The following is a 17733-nucleotide window of genomic DNA, read 5'->3' as shown; positions in this document are numbered from 1 at the left end:
GCCTAAATGCTTTGCAACAGCTCTCATTGTCTGGCAGGACTGCAAAGATCCAGCCAGAGACGCGGAGGCTTCCACGTTTTATGGCCTCACAGTGTGACCAGATGTTCCAGTGAGCGTCTCACACTTGCGGCGTAACAGATGAGGTATCACACTTTGCTGGCCACAGGATGCGGGGACACACCCACACATTCGCACAAGAAAAAGCTGTAGATGGGCTCCTCAAAAAAAAGAAACATGCTTCCCTCTGCCTGCAGAACACAGTGTTCTGACATTAGCATTTGAGACTAAAAAGTTTGTTCCTCCCGTGTGTGTGTGTGTGTGTGTGTGTGTGTGTGTCATTCCTTTCACCCTCTGTGAGTTTACACAAAGAAGCCGGCCACTGTCTTTATAGTTGTCTCATTCTGCTCTTCATTCATGTTTGCAGAGTCGTGTTGTTCTCTCGTAATCACATTAAACAAAAGCCAAAGTCACAGCAGGAAGCCAGCCTGGCTCGTTCCTTGTTGGCAGACTGAAATTAGAGTGCGAGCTCTTCGGGGACGTGGGTCAGACCGTCATTAGAATATTGATCCAGACAGAAAATGCACCCAGGTCAGAGTGGCACTTGGACTCCTCACAGAATTTTATTTCACAATGAAGACTGCACATATGAGTCTGGGATGAGTGATAATTTTATTTTTTCTTGAACACCATGGAGTGAACGTCTCTCACACACCCCCCCCCTAGAAACAGCCATTCCATCATGGCTTCTCCTTCATTACGGTCTGCACATTGTTTTGTGTCTGCCAGCACTAAAGTATTTCCCCAGAGGGCCGAGGTCGCTCCTGACATGTCTGTCCTGTGTGGTCGGGGGGGTGGGGGTGGGGGTTGGGCAATTTGCCAGTGTCATCCCAGCCACCCGACTGGCTAACAGATATGTCGTCATATCCAGGCGATGACAGCGAGGGGCATTTAAAGAGTCACGACATCAACCTCAGCAGTTTTTCTTTTTTCACCCCCCCCCCCCCCCCCCCCCGTGATTACGATGAGTCATTACAACAACAAGAACGGCTTGAACCATGAGCGCTATGTTCCACGTTGTTTTATGCAAGCACTTCACTTAAATGCGTTGCTCTTTTTGATGGAAGCACAAAAACAGTTGACTTGCATGTCCTCTGCTTTCACATCATCTCATCCTTAGTTCTCTTTGGTGCTGCACAGTGCTTAATTTGTAAATCACAAGGTGCCAGAACGCAAAGTACATATGACGGCTCAGGGGTGAGAGATGGACACAGGTCCCGGAGCGTATACAGAAAACAACATACAAATGCCCACTTGCCATGATGTGGGACTTACAAGCCTCCATTTCAAATAATATCCATAGTATCAATGTAATGACGATAATTCAGTTATTTAGCCTCCTCTGCGCAGCACAGGTGGATGCCCACGTCACCACAGGTGGGACTTAAAGAGTCTACAGTCAGCAATTCCTTTCTCAACAGGTCCAACTTGTAAAACAAACAAAAAAGAGCTCACAATAAATCACACAAATCTTCCATTATTACTATTACGGTATTTAAAGATTGGCACGGCGGCCTGTTATTAGACGGTATGCTCACCATTTAGTTGTCCAAGACACCCCACATCACGTTAGACCAGGCTTGGCTAGCTGGAGGTGAACCAGGCTAGCTGGAGGTGAACCTGGCTAGATGGAGGTGAACCAGGCTAGCTGGAGGTGAACCAGGCTAGCTGGAGGTGAACCTGGCTGGCTGGAGGTGAACCAGGCTAGCTGGAGGTGAACCTGGCTGGCTGGAGGTGAGCCAGGCTAGTTGGAGGTGAACCTGGCTAGCTGTGGCGGCGCTAGCCTGCTGCTGCAGCCGGTTTTGATCGTCAACATGACCGCTGCAGCTGCCCTCGCCGCCGCTTGTGGAGGCTTTTCTGACTCGTTTTAAGCGTCATGCGACCCTTCCTTCTTTTTGACATGTTGGCGTTGATATAGTAACTGTTTCTTTCCTCTCTGCTCGCTCCTCGGAGGCGGCGAATTTCGAAAGGTTATTTGTTTGTGTCGGGGGCGTGGTTTGTCGGCGTCAGTGCATCAACAGATCTCCGAATCTTTCAAATGACGTTGAATCTTAACAAACAACATGAAATTCTAGGGATTTGGTCTGTAAATTTATCTGTGCACATTATTGTTGTATTTTAAACATTTTTAAAACGTTTTCATATTTTCTTTTAATATCAGAGGTACCGGATCTGCCCAAATAAGTACCGGAACACAGGGAGGCCAAAATTCAGAGGTGCCGGATCTTGTTCCGGCAGGATCCGGCTCAAATTGCCGCTGGTGCTGCAGTTATTTCAGGAAATGTTACTGTTGGCCAACATTTAATGGCGTCAACTCCAAAATGATTTTCTCTGTTTCTGTTGGTGGTTTGAAGACATACAAGACAGTAAGGTAGCAAAATAGAACGGAAGGAAGGAAAAAGTGTGAAAGGAAATGACGATAGTGAAATTTAAACACTTAGTATGTGGGGGACTTCCCCACATTCTGCTGTAAAATCTCCAACACATTTATGCAAAGGATTTTTTTAATTGTGTGAAACCTCTGACAAGTGGTGGGCTGCCATTGTTTAAATGAATTCTCTTCCTTTTGTAACAGTAAAATCTCCCCTTGACAGCATTTAATGAGTCTCATGACAAAGCCTGCTGTTCAAGTTTTAATTACACTTCACATATCACACCTGTAATATCAATAGTTGATTCTGTGAGGGATAAAAGCATGTAAATTGTAATAATAAAAGCATATCCACTGTGCTTTGATAAATTCATGAATTTTGCAAGCAGGCTGCTGTGAACGCGTGTAAATTTGTATTTTTTTTTTCCTGAGCTGCTCAGGGTTAATTCATTTACACCAATTCATTTTCTCAACGCCGCCTCCTCCTGGTTGTCACACACACATGGGTGCACACACACACACGCACACACACACACACCTGCATCACCCCTCTCACCTACACACACACACACACACACACACACATTATAGGATGTAAAAAAAAAAAAAAAAAAGTGCCGAGGTCAGAGGAGCAGGAGAAACGGAGGAGCTTTGAGTCACTCTCCACCTCCAGTCTCTCTACGTCCCGCTGTCCCTTCGTACCTGATGGGGACGCCTGACTGTTTGATGTTTGTGACAGCGGGACCGAGAACACCACACCCTGCAGTTCTGATCTGGTCTAATCACGGACTGACCGCTGAGCTCTCCTGCCGATCTGCATCCTGTCGCCCGCAGGGGTAAAGGTCAATCCAGGTAACATCACAGCTCGCCGGGCAGGTAACTCACGATTATTTGTACCTTCCCAAACAAACATGGCTGTAGCGCGCCACACTCCACCCACTCTCCACCCAGTGCATGTTTCAATCCACGGTTTGAAGCCGAGCGGCAGCCAATGCTCAGTTTTATTTATAAGTGGAGGGAAGAATCTCTGTAGGGATGTTGTGGTTGGATAAATGTGAGTATTACATTCAAACATACATTCAGACAACTTTGACCCCTCCTGGCTCTCATCGGTCCCTCAGACAAAGGAATATTACGGCGCTACGCCTCGCCGTCTATTTAACAGTACGGAACGACGGTGTGGAATTTACATTTCGTCCGTCAGTCGCAGAACATCGAGATGCTGTATGATAAATTCAAACAGTTTTGAGGCAGCGTTGTTTGGTTCCATGGTAACAAGTCAAATGTCACAGCGGGGGAGTTATTTTTATTGTGCCAAATGCGTTTTTGTTGCGGATGGTTGATCTAAGTCACTACACAAGCACATGAGAGGTTAGCAAATCCTTGGTTTTATTGTTTTCGGCGCATCTATCCAGCCAACTTTTAGCCACGCAGGAGTGGAAACACACCGACCCAGCAGTTGAACGCTCGTCTCTATTTCATCTTGCTTAAAGGACATCAGAGCGTCCAGGCTAGCTTGTAAACGCGATACCCTGAGACCATTTCCAGTCTTGTCACTGTTTGTCATTCCCTGGAACGCCCCCAAAGGACAAACACTGGAAATGCTAACAGATGCTTCAACACTCAGGTCCTCTCAAACCTCTGAACTCTTCACCTCCTCATGCAGATTGAGGTAAACAGATGAGAGCAGGTGCAAACATTGGAAAGGAACATTTACGCCATCTGCTTTATGACTTTAATCAGCATTCAGTGTCATCCTCCTTCCTTTGGGAACAGACAGGGAACTCAGCCAGAGATTTTTTTTTAGTTCTTAAAGTAAATTACATGCAATATTCTGATCTTTCTTTGACAGAAAGTTTTTAATCTGTTCTTCCATAATGTAGGACGAAACAGATAATAGATCACACATCCAACGACCCCGGCAAAATCTGCCGTCCAAATGTTTTTGTTTTTGTTTTGGATACAAGTTTAAAGGTATTGAAATGTGACTGGAAATGATTTAACATCCTGAAAACTTGCATTAAATAAGAGATTAAAGCATTTTCTATTGATTTGATGCTAATTTCAGCAAATGATATGGGAAGATTCCCTGCTCGCTGAGATTTGTATTTTTGAAAAAAACAAACAAAACTTTAACATTTAACATGAACTTTGTTAAATTTGCACGATTGATTCATTGAAAGAGTTCATCTACATATATATATGATACCCTATTCTTGAGCTTTTTTTTCTTAATGAAAGCCCTCTCCATCCATATAATCCATATTATTTAACAGAAATAGAAAATGATAACGTATACAACATCCTTAAAACTGTCTTGTTCTTATTTTGTGTGTCTCTCTGGTGCTTTGTAATCATTAACAATTCTGCTCTATTGTTATCTGAAGCAAAGAAAGAAGTCCTTACAATCAGAATTAATAGCAAAATTGTTTCTGGAGAGTGTCAGCTAAAAGAACACTTAAAAAAAGGTCCTGTCGTTGAAGGAATGAGCTGAAGTGTCTTTTGACCCTCTTTTATGACAAAGACTTAAATCACGTACCACAGTGACGTAGAGAACTTTAATGTTAGGTTGCCTGAATCAAACAGCTCCCAGTTTTAAATTAAACTCAAAAATATGAGAATCCTGCATTACGTTCATTAAGGAAAAAAAAAAAGAAACGGCAGAAATAGAAGGTTGTTGTTCAAGAGGTCAGGTGTTGTTTTATGGTGAAGATTATTCATGCAACCGTGTCTTATAATAGCATCGGTTCAAGCTAAGCAAATAAGCCACCAACAAAAACTATAAAAACCTCATTTTCAGAGGCTTGTGGCTATTATTTATTATGTTATTTCAGAGATAGCAATGCCTGCACATCTTATTACATCTTTGGTCTCAAATGAGAAAATAAAATCCTGACCAAACACACACACACACACACACACACACACACACACTGAAATGATTTTATGGCTCCCAAGGTTGCTAAGTTTTGTACTAAAGGTCAAGCAGTGTATGGGAGGCGATGTTTCTCCTCCTGTAAGATGAGAGATGCTAAAATTACAAACCCTCATTTACATAAAAACAAAATAAGAGACATTATGAGACAGTAAATATGGCGGAGAGTTTTAATTCACAGACACTTCCCGCAGATGTTTGTGCATGATTTCTTGGTGACTCACCCATCCAGGATAGCTTGCGTTCATAGCTTGTTCCCCATTAGCTTCAAAGTAATATTAGTTTTGGTTTCACTCAGTTTGTTTGCTTGTTTTAGCTCAAATCTAGCTGTTTGTGGGTTACCGGGCGCACAGTGAGTGAAGCCGGTCTCCATTAGCTTCAAGCTAGTTGATATATCGCTCGTGTTTCCTGCAATCTGGAGTCGCCAAGACGTAATGCAGGTGGAAAAAAAAACATTTGGATTCAAGACACTTAAAAGTAGGTGATTTAAAGATAAATTACTATTTTGGGGTGAAGTATCACTTTTGTCTGTCCAATTAAAATACATATCGTGGAATGTGGGGCGGCACGGTGGTGCAGTGGTCAGCACTGTCGCCTCACAGCAAGAAGGTTCCGGGTTGCAGACCCGGCTCCAGCAGGGGGTCTTTCTGTGTGAGTCTCCATGTTCTCCCTGTTCCTGTGTGGGTTCTCTCTGGTACTCCAGCTTCCTCCCACAGTCCAAAGACATCAAGAGGGGACGAGGCTGATTGATACTCTAAATTGACCGTAGGTGTGACTGTGAGTGTGAATGGTTGTCTGTCTCTATGTGTTGGCCCTGTGATGGACTGCCGACCTGTCCAGGGTGAACCCCACCTCTCACCTGAAGGCTGCTGGGATAGGCTCCACTTCCCCCCCCCCCTCCCCCCCGCAACCCTTAACAGGATAAGTGGTAGAACATGGATGGGTGGAATGTGATCAACATGATAACTGGAAGCTGAAGCTTTCTTTTATTTCCTTCAAACTCGAAAAGAAATTTGATCCCAATTAATGTCCGGACAAATACTGCTGTGTCATGCTAATCCAGAACAATCGTCAGGATCTAGAACCTAGAATTTGTTCCCGATCGTTTCCAAGAGTAAATCCCTTGTTTCATGTAATATTGCAAATACGTCTCTCAAATTTAATTCTAATCAGTCCTTTCCTGCTCAGGCTATCCCGGTAACAAACACACAACGCTTCTTCATCTTAATACCTCTTCAGTGGCAATCACAAAAGGTCTTTGTGGAAACCCTTCACAGAAATCATAAAACATTACTTACTGCTGTTGGAAGTAAGAAGCAAACACATTTGCTTCATAATAAATTTATATTGTGTGTTTTATTGCCATGAAAGAAGCCAAGCTTATCGATGTCTGTTTGATTATCTCCACTGAGCTCGGTTTAATGATCTCCACTCTCTTCTTGCTGTGAGCCGTCTGTCAAAATTCAATTAATTTGTCAGAGGTTATTGGCCTGTCACTGCACTGCATTTTAATAAAGCTGAAGGGTTTGATAAGACCTCGCGTTTATTGACAGTCAGCAAGCGATAAAAGCCGGATTTATTTATTTCCTCCTTTAATTTGGTTCCCTAGAGAGCAGATTTGAGTCTTCTAGCTCTAGAAAAATGTATCCAGAGTTTTCAGCAAGTATTTGAACTCCCCACCGAGTTTCAGAAAAGGACATCCCAGCGCTGGGACGGGTCTTCCCTCATGTGTGCCGTCTTCTGTCACGCTGGTATTCTGACCTGACACGTCTCTTTTCCATCAAAGCAGCACATCTGGGCCTCCTGGTGCTGTAGTCAAATGTCACCCAGAACCCCCCGCGGAGCGATGCCAAGCCTATGCGGGGTTACACTGTTAGACGTTGGAACATTTGAGTGTCATTCTTGCGTTGCCGCCCACTGTGATGCCCATGGGTTACTGTCTGGCCTCTTTAAAGAATGTTACATAATACTTGGATAGGTGAGCGGGATGCAAACTGGTTGTTCTGTAGTGAGTATGAGGTATTTATACTTCAAATATTCCTGAAAAAAAGGAGGAAAAGGAGCAACTAAGAAGGATTTGAATGGATGTGAGTACTCCTCAAGTCATAACTGACGACTCAACGCTTTTAAAGGCTCGACATGGAATCTGAGGGGCTGCAAGATGATTATTGCTACAAAGGAGACAATCACAATTTGAGAAGATGACAACTCAACTGTCGTGTTTCCATCGAGGTATTTTGATGTCTGTTTTGAAACGATAGAATGTTTCCAAACTCACTTATGGGGATTTCTATTTTTTTTTTTTTAATCTTCAAAAAGAGTAAATATGCAAAAAAAATGGAGAAAACCATTATTTTAAATAAGCTTCCACGTTGATGTAAACCCCTTTGGTACGAGTCTACCATGTTTTAGATGTAAAATATAGATTACAAGTATCCTTTTATCAACTTAACGAGCGTGTTTGGGAACTACAATTGAATTAGTTAACTTCATAAAATGACCCTGAAAGTAACTTAAGGGGATTTAAAAATGAATTTATTCTGTTCAAGCGGTGAGCAGCAAAGCATCATGAGGATCAAGTTCGAGTTGGAGATGTGTCGCTTTTATTAGCAAGTGTTTTCTTTTTCTCTTTCTTTGTGAGCAACAATATTTTTCAAAATATTTCATCATTGTGAAACCAGCCCCAGTTCTTCACGGACAAGAAACAACTGGTCCGATCTTCACGTTACAGAAATAACTCCGATTTATTGGGGTTGATTGGCATGTTCATCGCTTGTTGGTTGGGGTTAGCGGAGTCATACGGTGCGTGCTCAGGAATACGTAGGGTGTTGTACGTATGAAACGTAGTTCTGGGCGGTAAAACAAACACTTTTCTCGACGGGCTTCATTTCACGTGACGAATCATAAGAATTTCCTCGATTTTAATAATGTTTTGAACCAAATAAGAGAACGTCTGCCTCGTAAACTGATGATTTTGAAGATGTGGGAGAAGCTGTCAATTACGGGAGCAACAAAACCACGCATTCATCAGGCATTCTTGCTTTAACCTCGCAATTTTTTTTTGGAAGCTGAAAATATTCATATTGTGTCTACTTTTTCCAGTTCGATAAAATTATTTTATATATTGATTTGGCGTCATTAGGTCACATGACGTGGAAGCTATTGAGAGATTTGCAATCACCACTACAGCGAGTCTCATCAGGCTTTAACAGACCTGCCCGATAGGCGGGGCTCTACCAGTAACTTACAACCAACACTGTGTGCTTGTGTTTCTTCTGGCATTCATTTTCATCGTATTTATTTCTTCCTGAATTGAATAAAGCAGCAGATATTTGCATATTTTCCGTGTAAAAGATTTTACTGAGTTATTGGAGTTGAGAGCGCAGGTTGATTCTTGTCATCAAAGGAATGCCCTCGAAACATTTAAAGAAAAAAAGAGAGAGACAAATGAAAGTTCAATAAATTAGCAGTTAGCAGCGAGGCACCAACATCACCCACACGCGTGTTCCCGGGAGAACAGCTATTCTTGGAAGTCTGCCTTCTTCCTGCCTCCTCATCAGCTCTGAAGACAACTGAGAACCTTTTACACCCAGACTGACACTGAGATGTGTGTTCTCCAGGAAAAAAAACAACAACAACAACAACACAAAATTACCCTCACCGTTTCATTCGCCTCCACGCTCCAGCGTCCCGTAGAAACTTGTGAGCGGTTCCCAGACTTGCTTGGGCAGGTTAAGCAGGGCAGGAAACGTGGCTCCCTGCAGGTCCCTGCTGCTGCTGCCACACATTAGCAGCTACAACAGGACGTTTCTTTTGGAGGTTGATAAACCATGTTGTCAAGGTGCCCCCCCCCCCCCCCCCGTATCCTCATATATCCTTCCCTGAAGATCACAACTGACTCCGGCATTTTTTTTTAAATTCCACATTTTTTGTGAGTCATGATAATTTGACATGTGATTTCATCTCTTGCGGGATTGTGGTGCTTCTCCTTGGCTGATCTTATAATCTTCTTTAGATGCCTGTTGGATGAAATGATTAGAAGCACATATTTTTGGGGTTCCGTCATCACATTCTTGTGAACGTGATGCGACAGGAACATTTCCCCTCCCACTGGGACACACGACTCAAAATCACTGTAACCCCCATGTGGGAATTTCTTTGAATTAAGTACAATTGGAACTTAATGACTTTTGTAGCCACAACAAACCTTACACATGCTAAGTAAAGCAAAAATGTGAAATGTATTGTAATTCCTTGTGCATTACTGCAATATCTGCGCTTTACTGCACATATCTGGCACGCTAAAAGAATACTTCTCTTCTGTTCTGAAACATTTATTTTCCAATTCTACTGGAAAATCTGATCTTTTTTTGTCTGCATCATTGATTTTATATTCGTGGCTTGTTTTTATTGATTTTTAATATTCAATTACTTGACTTACATCAATTAAAACAAGTCAAATTCTTGGTATTGCAAAAAAAAAAAATTAATCTAACAAACCAATATACTATTAATAAATATGGCTCTAATTTTTAAAGCTTGAAAGGATGAAGTGATGATATTTTCGTATCTTAAATTCCAACTGTTTGATTGTTCAGTGGCCTGTCAGTGACAAAATTTCACATTTGATTTCACCGAATAGACACTGAAAGGTTTTCGTTTGATTCCATCTGTGTCCTAATCTCATATCCGGCAACAAAATTCCCGAAGTTGCCTCTCTTAATCGAACCGCAGTCCGGAAAGTTTTCTTCATCCCTGACAAGCTCCGATCATTAGAAGTGTCTGACAGCATCATAGAAAGAGAACTCCAGGGATTGACCTTCATACAGCTCATTCATTGAGTTACTGCTTTTACCGTTTTTGACAGTCACATTCCTGTATGACCTTACGCTTGGTCCGCCTCTCCTCCCTGGATGTCCCTCTCTGGCTGTCGCTCCCACGAGATTTCAGAGAGAAACTTCTCCTTGAGAGGATCGTTATTTCTGCTACAACTACAACTTAACGCTTCATCATTGTACTCATTGTGAAAAGTTGTGTTGTACCAGAATTATCACCTTAAAATAGACTTTATTTCCCAGAAATTAATTAAATTATGAATAAATAAACGTCATGAATCTTAAGTTATCTTAATTATTTGTATTGTTTTTTTTTATTTAAATCCATTATAATAATTCACCTATGTGTTTTTCTTTCCCCGTATAGCCGCAGTGGTTAGAGTGCTTCGCAGGGGACTGATGGACGGAGGAGCATTAATGCAGAGACGCTACATCCTCATATCGCTAACTGGTCTGAGGGGAAAAGAGCACTCTGTCCCATCAGCTTGCATAATAGCAGCAAAGAGTGTTTAGACTTCACTGTCTGGAGGATAAAAAAAAAAAAGCAGACAGGTGTGTGTTTCTGTGTGTTTAGGTGTCTGAGGGCAGTTGTTCCCGCTGGACAAGACTTTATTTAAGGCAAGCGTAAATGCCAGTGTCCCAAAAGGTGCCTAATTAAGCTGTGATGGGCTGTGAAGAGAGAGCTGAGTGGTCAAACCGTGATATCTTCACCTTTCGTTTCATCTCCCACTCGGCGAGGGAGCAGGCCTCTAATCATTAAAGAAATGTTATGGATGAGTCCTTGAGGAAATCCTCTGCCACGTTCGCCGGAGCATCAATCTTGTATTGACCGACTTTGTCCGACGACAAGACGCGCCGGCGTGTGAGTGGAATAGCAGCAGTTGGCTGCCACTGGGCTATTAAACGCTGTACCTGTCACTCCCCCTGGAACCCCTGGAAGGAGACCATCCATATTTGTAAGAAATGTACTTTTAGCGGCGCATCCTCACTTGAAGCTGAATGAATGCTGTCTGAAATATGTCAAGCTTGTCCCTCCAGCTTGACAACGTAAGTGAACTAGGGCATCTTTGTGTTTCATCGTGTTCAAGAGACGCACCATGGTTGTTTTCTGTTTTATATTCTACCTGGCTGGATGTGAAGTTTTGGTGCTGTATCTAGACATACACAGACATTAACTGATAAAACCCTCCATATCCACCAGTATGATGTGGATTTTGTGCAGCAGGGTCACGCCCTCTGAGCTCCTCTGGACTGTGAATCATCACATCAAAGGAACCCTGGTGAGCTCTCAGGAGAAGATGGTAAGCAGTTAATGCTCCGTGGAATCAAAATAAAAGCTTGGTACAACATCAAAACAGTTCGAGAGACTGAACCCGTTACCTCGTTTCTGTCTGGCTTCGTAAGACACTTAATTGCCCACAAATGATCGGCTCAGGCTGCCTCGGGAATAATGAGTTGCATAAAATCACCTTAAGGATTTCCTGAGGACTGTAAGGGATGAATGTTTGCGATCAGGTCTTGTTCAGACCTTCTTGCTTTAAGATGCGAAATAATGGCCTGAACACACTTAGGAATCCACTGAGATCATGTGACCATGTACATGGATGTATGAAAGGTTTGGTTTGCCAGGAACGTACAAAGGTACAGACCCGGTTTTCTTCATGCTGTAAATTTCTGACCTAATAAACGCAAGAAAAGTATCGCTGCTCTGCAATCTGCAAAAAACGTGGAATCTTCTGTTGTCACCGGTCTTTCTTTAGCTCATTGTTTGAAGAGAGGAAGAGGTTGGAGCTTTCTTCATCTCTCCATCCTCCCTCCCTCCCTCTCTCTCACAAACACACACACACACACACACACACACACACACACACACACACACACACACTTAGCCTTGCTATTGCAGCCAGTTTCCACATGAGTCCCTCCTCTCTAAAATAGAGCTCCAGAGCCCTGGAGAGCGGATGCTGAAGTGATGGCATGTCATCGCTGTCCCATATCAGTGACTCACTGAGGCCTGTGTGCCCCGGCCTGTCACCAGCCTGTCGCTCTCTCTCGCCGGGCTGGTTGGCAGCACGATGTCTCACCACCTCTGGGTCGTTAACACCAGCTTCATAAATCTTTACCTCAGCCTCACTGTGACAAGTTTCACAGGAAGGTAAACACCTCGAGCGTGGCTTTCTCTCTCTCCTAAACACACTTAAGCTATCTGTATTGACAGTTTTCATTTAAATAGTGTTTTAAAACTGGCACAGTCTCCATCCACACACCAATACCTTGACTTCCGATGACTGAATACGCGCTTCAAAAATCATCAAAGTGGTTTTCACTTATGCATGTGGAAGTCTCTTAAACTTTTTTTCTCCCCTCCATAAAATTCCTAAATTCAAAGGGGGGGGGGGGGGGGGGTGGATCGCATTGGAATTTTATTCAGGCATGATGCTAACTTTGGGTCAGCCTCCAAAAATATAAGGATTTACTAATGCAGATTTAAAGTAGTTTTCATGCCAGTCTCACCAGCGGGCTTGAATCAACTTGACGGCTGGTTGTTTTGGTTTACATCTTCTTCAGCGGCAGAGGAAAAAAAAAAAAGGATAATTACGGATGTCCAGGAAATGGATTTCCCTAAACTGCCGGAAACACTACGTTATGTCATTAAACGGGGCCCTTGTTGGTAGCAGATTTGCAAGCTGTCAGGAACAAGGGAAATAAGAAGTGAAGTGATGTAGTGTTTAATGCAACTTCACCCGGACGTAGAATAGCTTTATGTGATTTGGCAGTTGCCGCGGGCTATTTGGCCTCCAAATACGAAGAAAAAAACTATTTGAAATTGTAATTCAAGGGTTAGTAGAGGCTGTAAGTGAGGGTGTGGGCGGCGCCGATCTTTAATGATGGGACACAGAGTGATGATATTTTACAGCTCATCCTTTAGGGCTTTTCAGAGAAAATAAGATTTGGAATTTTATGTGAATCCCCTGACAAACTTTAGGTGAGCCTTATGTGGTTGTGGTATTGTCTTTTAAAAACACATGGGTCTCATACCCTATAACAGGGGTCCCCAAACTTTTTTCGGCGAGGGCCACATAACTTTCCTCTTCTCTGATGGGGGGCCGGGGTCAGTTTGTAACAGAAAATGTGTGACGATCGCAGGGGTGCCTAAACGTAAAAATGTATTGTTTTCCAGGAAGCCACACAACCAAATAACCGTCTCTGGGTTCTTCACAGAAAAAAGTCAGGAAATAAATAATGACACTACCCAATAACCCTCTCTGGGTTCGGGTCTAGGATTTTTTTTCTGGGGGTTGCCAGATAGGAGCACAGACTGCAGAAGGGTGGAATAGAATGTCACGCTCTATGCGTGTATGAAATAGTTACTGACTGACTGTGTTCACACCAAACGGCAATGTGAATTTTCGCGTCGCTTTTTTCGCGAATATAAACATATTGATCCAGCCATCAAATTCGCACGAATAAAGTGATGTGAAAATTCGCGTTGCGTCTGGTGTGAACATTTGGGCTGCAACTAACGACTATTTTAATAGTCGACTAGTCACCGACTATTGAAACAATTAGTCGACTAATCGGATAATTATTAATTTTTTCTTAAATTCAGCACGAAGTTGATTTAATTATGTGGCAAATGATAATAAACAAGAAAGATGGTACAATGAAAAATACATCTTTTATTGACCATTCATTAATTTAAAATACGTTTGTCAGTCACAGTCTGGCATAAGGCTAGAGCTCTCTTTTATAGCGAAAAGACGCTTATAAAATGTACAATGTGTGTCATAAAAACCGTACTGGCTTGAATGTTACTTGAATCTCACGAGGCGAGTCAGACTCTGTTTCCTTCAACTGCCCGACGGGCTTCTTTAAATGTTCCTGCATCACCGCCATGATACGCAAGGTCTGCTTTCGCAACCTTTGCAAGTAGTCTTTTTATTCGCCGTATCCAGGCTAAAATGCCACCAAACTTGAGAAGTTTTGGTGCGCGTACGTGAAGTTGACGCCGCGTTCCTGTATGTTACCGCTCAGAGACAGAGACGCTATTGCGCATGAGCGACTCTCGGCAGAGATTATAATCACGTGAGGTGCCTCACTCTGTTGGAAAAACGCGTCTGGCGACCATAGTCGACTATGGAATTCATGGTCGACTATTTCTATTATCGATTTTTGTCGGCTACGTCGACTAATCGTTGCAGCCCTAGTGAACACACCTTAATAGTTAACAATGAAAATAGTTCATAGCTAGTTATCAATTTTATTATCAAATACAAATACACATATGGAAAAAAAATCTAAATGCGTCTCTGGTATTGGTCAGGGGTCCGGGCCAAATGTGGAGGTGGGCCGTTTCCGGCCCGCGGGCCGTAGTTTGGGGACCACTGCCCTATAATATGTACGTTTGTCATTTGTTTGCTGTGTGAAAAAGGCTTTAGATCACCATTATAATCTAAGACAGGATTAAATCACAAAGACGTGTAATAGCAAACGCAGATCAGTCAGAGTTGACCTTGATCAATCAAACCTCTGTAACTAACTAATGAAGATTTAGAAGAGAGCCCCTTAGTCTGCTGCCGCAGGCTGACTTTAACTGACCTGAAATTCATTATAGATGGGTCAGTTTCCATCGCAACCCCTCAGCATTAAAGGTGAAGCTCATTAATCTTCAGTAGAAACGCTCTCAACTTGCTGGGGAAGGGTCTTTGACAGGACTGATCACCACTGATATAGACCTGCCTCAGAAAGAACCTCTCCAGCATTCCTAAATGCAGGAAGACATCAGAAATCTAGACGACATAACTTAAATAAAAATGCAGTTACATATCGCTGTGGTGCTTCCACTGGAGAGACGTCTCAGTGTTAAATCTCTGTTTATATTTTTGAATATCAATGTAATGTTACCTCTAATTTAGCTCTGTATTATCTGTAATAAGTATGTTGAAGGCCATGGCGCAGTTATGTATTCAAGACTGTCAGGTATCGAGTGGGAACAGCAAGCAAGCGGGAACATTAACGGCTAGCTAGCAGCTAGCAGGCAATATGTTTGGTGATGATTTGGCGGCTTAGGACTGTTGTCAGCAGGGAACAATGAGGGAATCCCTGTCTATCTCGTGTTTAATCATCTGATTAGGCTGCCAGTTTTGAGGTGATCTGTGAGGATGTGCCAGCTAGCACACCATGCTAGCAGGAATAGCAAGCAAGCCAAGCCAAGCAAGCCAGGCGCTAGCTGTCTGTGAACGGGCAGCTAGCTTGAATATCTCTGCAGTGGTTAAGTATATGAGCCCTGTGTGCATGCTAGATTTTGCTGCTACAGTTGTACCAAGGCTGTTGTTGGCGGGAGCAATCTGCCAACTGACTCAGACAACGTCCAAGCTGTTAGCATGATGAGTGGCTTGGCATGCTAACAGGCCTAGCACCAGCAGTTCCCTGGCTGCCAACAACAACCCCATATCCGCATGCCAAAGCAGTTGTTAAAAATGAAATACACTGCATTTCCTTTGAAGTCTATCAAACATTCATTCTTCAACTTTAAAGTAAATAAGTGAAGACACTGCATTTGTCCTCCAACAACTTTATTGCAATGACGAACATAAAACTTTCACAGGATGTCAAGTACATCGGGGGAATATTGAATGCTGAGAAGATCAATTAATTAAACACCTGGAGCTGCATTTATATACAGTGTTTGTCCTCCCGTGTTGTCCGTAATTAAACTATAATGAAACACAAAACATTATCAGGTGTTCAGTAAGCAAAACCTTCCTGGCAACGAGGAAGTGACTGGAAAATGCACCCCTCTAAAGGTAAAGTGTGGTACTACACAGGTGATGGTCTGTTTTTCTCCTTGTGCTTGCTAAAATGTCTTACATTAGCTTAGATAAAGTCAAATCCTATAGAACAGACACAGGTACACACCAATGATCTTCGCCTTAGATGACCAGAAATTGATCAAAAAACAATCCTCATTATCGTTATCGTTATTTATCGGGTTTTTTTGTGCAATTTATTTTGGAATTCACTCTTAACAAATGAAATTCACAGACCTCGCCTCCACTTGCTTCTCCTGCAGTCAACTCAAATCAGAATTTTAAACTCAGAGAGGCTCAGTCGATACTCAACAAAGGTTATCCATCGGATTCTTTCCGTAAAGCTCCAATCCATACTGCTATATGAGCAGCCTGCTTAAACAGTCGCCCCACTGCCAGTTTTGTTTACACAGCCGTCTATTGAATGGAAGCTATTTTTACAACTAAAATTTATTCCTTTTGCTTTTTATACAAAGGCCGACAGTGAGAGTGGCATTCAACAAGAAAGGGTTATATTATATTTGTAGTGTTTGTGAAAATACTGTCGTTTATCTTTGCCCTGCTTGCCTGTTTCCATGTATTCCTTAAAGGTCACGGTAAGACATAAATACGAGTTGTTGTTGCTGTACTGCAGAGGTGGGAGTTTAGGCAGGCGTAGACGCACCGCTGGGACTTTGATTGATGGAGACCCCTTTGAATTAGCCGCCTCTTACAGACAACAATCTTCTCTGCAGCCTCATCAACTCAAAGCCACATCCTCCACTCACGGTTCTACTGTGTCCCACATCCTCCCAGAAGTGACAGACACTCTAGCTGCTCCCATATCCTCTCCGTGCTTAAAGGCACAAACTGCTGAAGGACATTTCTCACTCATCTGCCTCCACTCACACACTTGTATAGACAGAATCCCGGGTGTCTTTTTCTCAGGTGCATGTATGGACATCTGGTTGTTGTAGCATTTTAGGGACCAGGGACCAGGGACCAGGGACCAGGGACCAGTGATCGGGGTTTGCTCCAACATTCAGTTGGCAGAGCTCTCCATGTGGTGAACATACACTTGCTCTTGTTCCACGAAGAAGAACAAAACATTTGTTTGAGATATCCATCCATCCATTTTCTACCGCTTATCCTGTTAAAGGTGTGTGTGTGTGTGGGGGGGGGGGGGGGGCTGGAGCCTTTTCCAGCTGTGGGCGAGAGGCAGGGTTCATCCTGGACAGGTCACCAGTCCATCACAGGACCAACACATAGACAGACAACCATTCACACTCACATTCACACCTACGGTCAATTTAGAGTATCAATCAGCCTCGTCCCCTCTTGATGTCTTTGGACTGTGGGAGGAAGCTGGAGTACCAGAGAGAACCCACACAGGAACAGGGAGAACATGGAGACTCCACACAGAAAGACCCCTGTGCCAGGACTCGAACCTGGAACCCTCTTGCTGTGAAGCGACAGTACTGACCACTGCACCACGTGCCACCCTTCCTTAGTTTCCATGGAGGACTAAACGGTTTGTCCAAGATGGGGTGATGATGGGCCCTTGATGGGCTCCAAACAGGGATTGTTGTTCTATCCCATGCGGCTCAAGTTTGGCACATGAAGGATTTGGCAATTTTGCACAATGTTTTTAAAACTTATTCGCCAATTTTCATTTCTCTCACACCATTCACTCGCTAATCAAGCAATGGGTCTGTAAAAACTCTCTGAATGATTCAGAGTGACCCG

This window comes from Aulostomus chinensis, chromosome 21 (genome assembly GCF_037954235.1).
Source record: "Aulostomus chinensis isolate RoL2024-O1b breed Wild chromosome 21, RoL_Achi_v1.0, whole genome shotgun sequence".
NCBI classification, from domain to species: Eukaryota; Metazoa; Chordata; class Actinopteri; order Syngnathiformes; family Aulostomidae; genus Aulostomus; species Aulostomus chinensis.
The sequence above is the reverse complement of the archived record's forward strand: the minus strand, read 5'-3'. Positions refer to the sequence as shown.